The sequence below is a fragment of the Saccopteryx leptura genome, chromosome 1 (assembly GCF_036850995.1).
Source record: "Saccopteryx leptura isolate mSacLep1 chromosome 1, mSacLep1_pri_phased_curated, whole genome shotgun sequence".
NCBI classification, from domain to species: domain Eukaryota; kingdom Metazoa; phylum Chordata; class Mammalia; order Chiroptera; family Emballonuridae; genus Saccopteryx; species Saccopteryx leptura.
The window spans coordinates 122859579-122868286 of record NC_089503.1 but is presented as its reverse complement, the minus strand read 5'-3'; the positions used below and the strand labels follow the sequence as shown (position 1 = coordinate 122868286).

The window sequence follows — 8708 nt, the reverse complement described above, 5'->3', positions numbered from 1 at the left end:
GAAAAGAATACAACATATAAAGGAAGGCCTATTAGATTATCATCAGATTTTTCAGCAGAAACTCTACAAGCTAGAAGAGAGTGGACCCCAATATTTAAAGCCCTGAAAGAGAGGAACTTTCAGCCAAGAATACTATACCCATCAAAGTTATCCTTCAAGTACGAAGGAGAAATAAAAACATTCACAAATACAAAAAAGATGAGGAATTTATCATCAGAAAACCCCCACTCCAGGAAATACTAAAGGGGGTTTTCCAACCAGATCCAAAGAACAAAACAAAACAAAAGCACAAGTAAAAGCTCCACCAAGAACACAATAAAACCAAATTTAAACTGTGACAACAAAAGCAAAAAAAAGGGGAGAGGACAGAGATTAACAGTAGCAAAGGATGATGAAGTGCAGAATCACTCGCAAGATAGGGTACTACAATGAATATGGTAGGTACCCTTTTCATTACTTAATGGTAACCACCCTTGAAAAAACCACCAAAGAAGCACATGACTTAAAAAAGGTAGCAACAGAGGAAAGAAGTATGGAATACAAACAAACAAAAACAAATGACAGAAAAACAAAAGAGAAGAATCAAACAAGATACAAAACTAACAGAAAGCAATTTATAAAATGGCAATAGGGAATCTACAAGTGTCAATAATTACATTAAACATAAATGGATTAAACTCACCAATAAAAAAATACAGAGTAGTGGAATGGATTAAAAACGAAAATCCAACTGTATGCTGCTTACAAGAAACACATCTAAGCAACAAGGATAAAAACAAATTCAAAGTGAAAGGCAGGAGGCTCACTTTTTTTTCTGCTGCCATCTTGGCCCTGCGTTCCACGCACAAAATGCCCGGGGAAGCCACAGAAACCGTCCCTGCTACGGAGCAGGAGTAGCCGCAGCCCCAGGCTGAAACAGGATCTGGAACAGAATCTGACAGTGATGAATCAGTACCAGAGCTCGAGGAACAAGATTCCACACAGGCAACCACACAGCAAGCCCAGCTGGTGGCAGCAGCTGAAATTGATGAAGAACCAGCCAGTAAAGTGAAACAAAGCCAGAGTGAAAAGAAGGCATGGAAGGCTATGTCCAAACTGGGTCTTCAACAGGTTACAGGGGTTACTAGGGTCACTATCTGGAAATCTAAGAATATCCTCTTTGTCATCACAAAACCAGATGTCTACAAGAGCCCAGCTTCAGATACCTACATAGTTTTTGGAGAAGCCAAAATTGAGGATTTATCTCAGCAAGCACAGCCAGCAGCTGCTAAGAAGTTTAAAGTTCAAGGTGAAGCTGTCTCAAACATTCAAGAGAACAAACAGACTCCAACTGTACAAGAGGAGAGTGAAGAAAAAGAGGTTGATGAAACAGGTGTGGAAGTTAAGGACATAGAATTGGTCATGTCACAAGCAAATGTGTCAAGAGCAAAGGCAGTTCGAGCCCTGAAGAACAACAGTAATGATATTATAAATGCTATTATGGAATTAACAATGTAATCATCTTAAAAAGAGGACTCCTTTTTGGTGTTCAAAAGAGTTACTACAGCTTGGTTTGAAATTTGTACTGTTTCTATAATTAATAAAGTTATGGCTTATTGTGGGATGAAAAAAAAAGTGAAAGGCAGGAAAACAATACTCCAAGCAAGTAACATTCAAAAAAAGCAGGCATAGCAATACTCATATCTAATAATGCTGACTCCAAGACAGCAAAAGTACTCAGAGACAAAAATGGTCATTTCATAATGATTAAGGGGATGCTGAATCAAGAAGACATAACAATCCTTAATATATATGCACCAAACCAAGGAGCACCAAAATATATAAGACAGCTACTTATTGACCTAAAAACAAAAACTGACAAAAATACAATCTTACTTGGAGACATCAATACACCGCTGACGGCTCGAGATCGGTCATCCAAACAGAGAATCAATAAAGATATATTGGTCGTAAATAAAATACTAGAGCACCTGGAAATGATAGACATCTACAGGACACTTCACCCCAAAACGACAGAGTATACATTTTTCTCTAGTGTACAAGGAACATTGTCAAGAATTAACCATATGTTGGGCCACAAAAATAACATCAGCAAATTCAGAAAAATTGAAATTGTACCAAGCATATTTTCTGATCATAAAGCCTTGAAACTAGAATTCAACTGCAAAAAAAAGGGAAAAAAACCCCACAAAAAAGTGGAAACTAAACAACATACTTTTAAAAAATGAATGGGACAAAGAAGAAATAAGCGCAGAGATCAAAAGATATATACAGACTAATGAAAATGACAGTACAACATATCAGAATCTCTGGGATGCAGCAAAAGCAGTAATAAGAGGGAAGTTCATATCACTTCAGGCCCACATGAACAAACAAGAGAGAGCCCAAGTGAACCACTTAACTTCATACATTAAGGAACTAGAAAAGGAAGAACAAAGACAACACAAAACCAGCCGAAGAAACGAAATAATAAAAATCAGAGCAGAAATAAATGAAATAGAGAATAGAAAAACTATAGAAAAAATTAATAAAACAAAGAGCTGGTTCTTTGAAAAGATCAACAAAATTGACAAACCCTTGGCAAGACTCACCAAGGAAAAAATAGAAAGGACTCATATAAACAAAATCCAAAATGAAAGAGGAGAAATCACCACAGACATCATAGGTATACAAAGAATTATTGTAGAATACTATGAAAAACTATATGCCACCAAATTCAACAATCTAGAAAAAATGGATAAATTCCTAGAACAATACAACCTTCCTAGACTGAGTCATGAAGAAGCAGAAAGCCTAAACAGACCGATTAGCAGGGAGGAAATAGAAAAAGTTATTAAAAACCTCCCCAAAAATAAAAGTCCAGGCCCAGATGGTTATACTAGTAAATTCTATCAAACATTCAAAGAAGACTTGGTTCCTATTCTACTCAAAGTCTTCCAAAAAATTGAAGAAGAAGCAATACTTCCAAACACATTTTATGAGGCCAACATAACCCTCATACCGAAACCTGGCAAGGACGGCACAAAAAAAGAAAACTACAGACCAATATCTCTAATGAATACAGATGCTAAAATACTAAACAAAATACTGGCAAATCGAATACAACAACATATTAAAAAAATAATACATCATGATCAAGTGGGATTCACCCAGAATCTCAAGGATGGTTCAACATACATAAAACGGTTAACATAATACACCATATCAACAAAACAAAGAACAAAAACCACATGATCTTATCAATAGATGCAGAAAAGGCATTCAATAAAATACAACACTCAATAAAATTGGTATAAAAGGAAAATATCTCAACATAATAAAGGCCATAAATGATAAACCATCAGCCAACATCATATTAAATGGCATAAAACTGAGGACTTTCCACCTTAAATCAGGAACAAAATGGGGTTGTCCACTCTCTCCACTCTTATTTAACGTGGTGCTAGAAGTCTGGCCAGAGCAATCAGACAATAGAAAGAAATAAAAGGCATCCATATCGGAAAAGAAGAAGTAAAGATATCACTTTTTGCAGATGATATGATCCTATACATCAAAAACCCCAAAGACTCCACAAAAAGATTACTAGAAACAATAAACCAATACAGTAAGGTCGCAGGATACAAAATTAACATACAAAAATTGATAGCCTTTCTATATGCCAACAATAAAATATTAGAAAACGAACTCAAAAAAAGAATCCCCTTCACGACTGCAACAAAAAAAATAAAATACCTAGGAATAAACATAACAAAGAATGTAAAGGACCTATATAAAGAAAACTACAAAGCATTTTTAAGGGAAATCAAAAAAGATACAATGAGATGAAAAAATATTCCTTGTTCATGGATAGAAGAATAAATATAATTAAAATGGCCATATTACCCAAAGCAATATATAAATTTAATGCAATTCCCATCAAAATTCCAATGACATTCTTTAAAGAAATGGAACAAAAAATCATAAGATTTATATGGAACTATAAAAAACCCCAATTAGCCAAAGCAATCCTAAGGAAAAAGAATGAAGCTGGGAGCATTACAATACCTGACTTCAAACTATAATATAGGGCCATGACAATCAAAATAGCATGGTATTGGCAGAAAAATAGACACTCAGACCAATGGAACAGAATAGAAAGTCCAGAAATAAAACCACATATATATGGTCAAATAATTTTTGATAAAGGGGCCAACAACACACAATGGAGAAAAGAAAGCCTCTTCAAAAAATGGTGCTGGGAAAAATGGAAAGCCACATGCAAAAGAATGAAACTCGACTACAGCTTGTCCCCTTGTACGAAAATTAATTCAAAATGGATCAAAGACCTAAATATAAGACCTGAAACAATAAAGTACATAGAAGAAGACATAGGTCCTAAACTCATGGACCTGGGTTTTAAAGAGCATTTTATGAATTTGACTCCAAAGACAAGAGAAGTGAAGGCAAAGATAAATGAATGGGACTACATCAGACTAAAAAATTTTTGCTCAGCAAGAGAAACTGACAACAAAATTGTTAAACAGACAGCCAACTAAATGGGAAATGATATTTTCAAACAACAGCTCAGATAAGGGCCTAATATCCAAAATTTACAAAGAACTCAAAAAACTCAACAACAAACAAACAAATAATCCAATAAAAAAATGGGAAGAGGACATGAACAGACACTTCTCCCAGGAAGAAATACAAATGACCAACAGATATATGAAAAGACGCTCATCTTCATTAGTTATTAGAGAAATGCAAATCAAAACTACAATGCGATACCACCTCACACCTGTTAGATTAGCTATTATTAACAAGACAGGTAATAGCAAATGCTGGAGAGGCTGTGGAGAAAAAGGAACCCTAATTCACTGTTTGTGGGAATGTAAAGTAGTGCAACCATTATGGAAGAAAGTATGGTGGTTCCTCAAAAAACTGAAAATAGAACTACCTTATGACCCAGCAATCCCTCTACTGGGTATATAACCCCAAAACTCAGAAACATTGATATGTAAAGACACATGTAGCTCCATGTTCATTGCAGCACTGTTCACAGTGGCCAAGACATGGAAACAACCAAAAAGCCCTTCAATAGAAGACTGGATAAAGAAGATGTGGCACATATACACTATGGAATACTACTCAGCCATAAGAAATCAGAAAAAAACAAGAACTACATGATTCCATACATTGGTGGGACATAAAAATGAGACTAAGAGACAAGGACAAGAGTGTGATGGTTACCGGGGGTAGGGGGGAGGAGGGCTGCAGGAGGGAAGGAGAAGAGGAGAAGGGGGAGGGGGAAGGACACAAAGAAAACTAGATAGAAGGTGACGGAGGACTATCTGACTGGGTGATGGGTATGCAACATAATTGAATGACAAGATAATCTGGATATGTTTTCTTGGAATATATGTACCTTGATTTATTGATGTCACACCATTAACATTAATAAAAATTTATCTATAAAAAAGGATGAATAGTTTAATAAGCAGTATTATTTAAATTGTCCATTTAAAAAATCGATTCAAAATATATTTATACTTTATACCAAAACCAAATTCTTATCACGTTAAGTATAATTATAAATAGATAAAAAATATTATATACTTGTATTGGAAAAAAAGGCTTTTTAGTTTATTACCTAGGTATACACACACGCAGGCACACACACAGGACCACTACAGAGGTACTTTATTATTCCTTCTTGCTACCATCCATTCCCTCCTTCTTTCAGTAAAATAATCCCTCTGATGCCTTCAGGAAGCATTATCTCCTGTTGCTCAATCCTTTGGCTCACCATCCCTACTCTTTAGTGTTACATCAAAACCAAGTCCTGGCCCATCACAGCCACATTCGTCAGGCTACTTCACATACATGGGGATAAGACCCGAGCCAGGCCAAGCACAAGGGCTCTGCTAGAATTCTCAGGAAAAAGACTCTCTCCCTCAGGGTCTTGGGAACCAAGGATTGGTAACAATAAATCCCTCAAAAGACTGAAGAAGGAAGGGAGGGGAGCAGAGTTAGAGAGACAGCAGAAAAGATAAGGAAGAAAAGACAAGATGAGAAAGAAAAAGAAAAACAAACACAATGATCAAGGATCCTCCCTGTGCAAGCTATCTTTCAAATAAACTGTTTTAGCCTTGGGATGGTATTTGAGCCCAAAAATTACTTTGAATTATGGAATGGAAGGGAATTACCAATTTTCAAAGGTTCATTTTCTTTAAATGACTGCATTCAATCTTGGTGTTTGGGGAAGTCCCTCAGAATTAAGGCAGAAAAATGGTCTGCTGATGGAATTGAAAAAATACTTTCATTAAGAAAGAAGCTGTGAGTGTGTGTGCTTTCTATTCTGTTGTATCTTACACAGAAGTCTAGCTAAGAACACTTTCATTTCTTTTCATTATTCTCTATTAAAATTCATGGAGTTTAAAGGAAACTGAAGAATAATGAGGAGGACATAATTTATTATTATTCAGAAAACTTTAATGATAAGTGAAACCAAGAGCCTATGTTAGCATAAAATACTTAATGTCAGCCTGACCTGTGGTGGCACAGTGGATCAAGCTTCGACCTGGAACACTGAGGTCGCCGGTTCAAAACCCTGGGCTTGCCCGGTCAAGGCACATATGGGAGTTGATGCTTCCTGCTCTTCCCCCCTTCTCTCTCTCTCTCTCTCTCTCTCTCTCTCTCTCTCTCTGAGTGTGTGTGTCGCCTCTAAAATGAATAAATAAAAATTTTAAAAAAAATTTTTAAAAAGGTTTTTAATACTTAATGTCACATTCTCTATTTACCAAAATGGATGCACAAATATGTCTACTAATTTATACTTAATCCATTGTTGAATAATTTATTTATAAAAATTAACTTGAATAACATTGCAATCACTGGGGGAATTGAGGTGGGAGAAAACATAAATAGCATCAACAAATAATGATGTGAAATAAATAAATAAAGGACTAGAGTTCACACTTAGAAGCAAGTTAGGGCTGTGTGTTCTTGTAGCACATGGATGTTAAGGGCATGATCTGGTGTGCAAAGATCACTGAAATGTGGAATGGGCTGATCCGGGTTTCAGGGAATGGCTTTATTTTACACCAACCAACCACTGTCTTCTAGCATGCTCTGTCCATAATCTTGTCCCCACCTTTGGTTACTATCTGTGGAAGATTCCACCATTTTCTGATCATTTTCAGGTGACCATTATGGTACTTATTCTCCAGTCCTCACATACCCAAGTGAAAGGATGTCTATGGGAAAAATCTCTCACCTGACTCCTCTGCCTCCCTCACTACTTCTTGAATAACATTTGTCCAACACTGCCTGTGACTTGGTGGGCAAGTTAATTCTGGAATAAGGTTTTTAGCTGAAATAAATATATATATATCACTAAAGAAGAGTTTAGTGATATATATATTTATTATCCTTTAATATATAATAAAGGATATATATTATATCTTTTAATATATAATAAAATATTATATATTAAAGGATCAGTTTGCTATGGCTTCCATAACAAGGTAACACAAACTGGGCAGCTTAAATAACAGAAGTTTACTGTCTCACAGTTGTAGAGGCTAGAATTCTGAGATCAAGGTGTTGACAGGTTTGGATTCTTCTGAGGGTCATGAATGAGAATATGTTTCATGCTTCTCTCCTACATTTTGCTGGTTTGCTGGCAATATTTGGTGTTCCTTGACTTCTCCATCTCCTCAATATCTGCCTTCATCTTTACCTGGCATTCTCTCTGTGTATGTGATTATCCATGTTCAAATGTCCCCTTTTTATAAAGACACCAGTCATATGGGATTAAAGTCCCACCCTAATCCAGTATGACCTCATCTTAACTGATTATGTCTTTAATAATCCTATTTCCAAATAAATTCACAATCTATGGTACTGGAGATTTAGGTCTTTATACAATTCAACCCATAAGAGAGTTCAAAAGTAGATTTGTGTTGACAGAAGAAAGAATCAGCAAACTTGAAAACAGATCAATAGAGATCATAAAATCTGTAAAACAAAGAACAAAATTTGGGAAAAATGAACAGAACCTCAGAGCAATGTGGGTATCATTAAACATACCAATAAATGCATAAGTACCAGAATGAAAAGAGAAAATATATTCAAAGTAATAATGCTTGACATTGATTGGTGTTGTAGGGTTGGGCACAGCGAACAAGAAAATAGATGAGAAGTATAAAAATAGGTAGGGTAGAAAATGGTTTAAAATGTTCATATTTATTTCTATTGTGTGCTGTGCTTTGTTATCTCACCATATTACCCAACTCTACAGCGTAATTCTTCTAAACACTATGAATACATGTGATTAGTTTTAGGGAAACTAAGGAAAGAACCACTGATATAAAGAGGAAAGTGCATTGGACACAAGCAGTCAGATGGAAGAAACATGGAGAAATGAAAGTCAGTTGACTGAGCCACAAGCCCCTGAAAACTGCGAGAAACGTTGAGTTCCATACTGCATTTAAGTCGGGGTTTAAACCAGTTTCAGCTCAGTCTTCAGAGGTATAGAAAAAGCAGCCAGGCTGCAATTTTTATTATAAGTACAATTATAAGTTAAAAAATGGAGAGCACAATTACTGTCCAAATGATACTATATAACTTTATGGAAAAGAACTTGGGCTTCGTTGTTTTTTCGTAAGCCAGCGCAGGGCTGCAAACTGTGTCTGAACAATGAGTGGCAGAGCATACGGACACACATT

The 8708-nt window shown here is 35.8% G+C and overlaps 1 pseudogene; it reads left to right on the top strand.

Annotated features, from left to right (window-relative positions):
- Positions 1-806: 806 nt before the first annotated feature.
- LOC136389008 (nascent polypeptide-associated complex subunit alpha pseudogene) lies at positions 807-1607 on the top strand (annotated as a pseudogene).
- The last annotated feature ends 7101 nt before the right edge of the window (positions 1608-8708 follow it).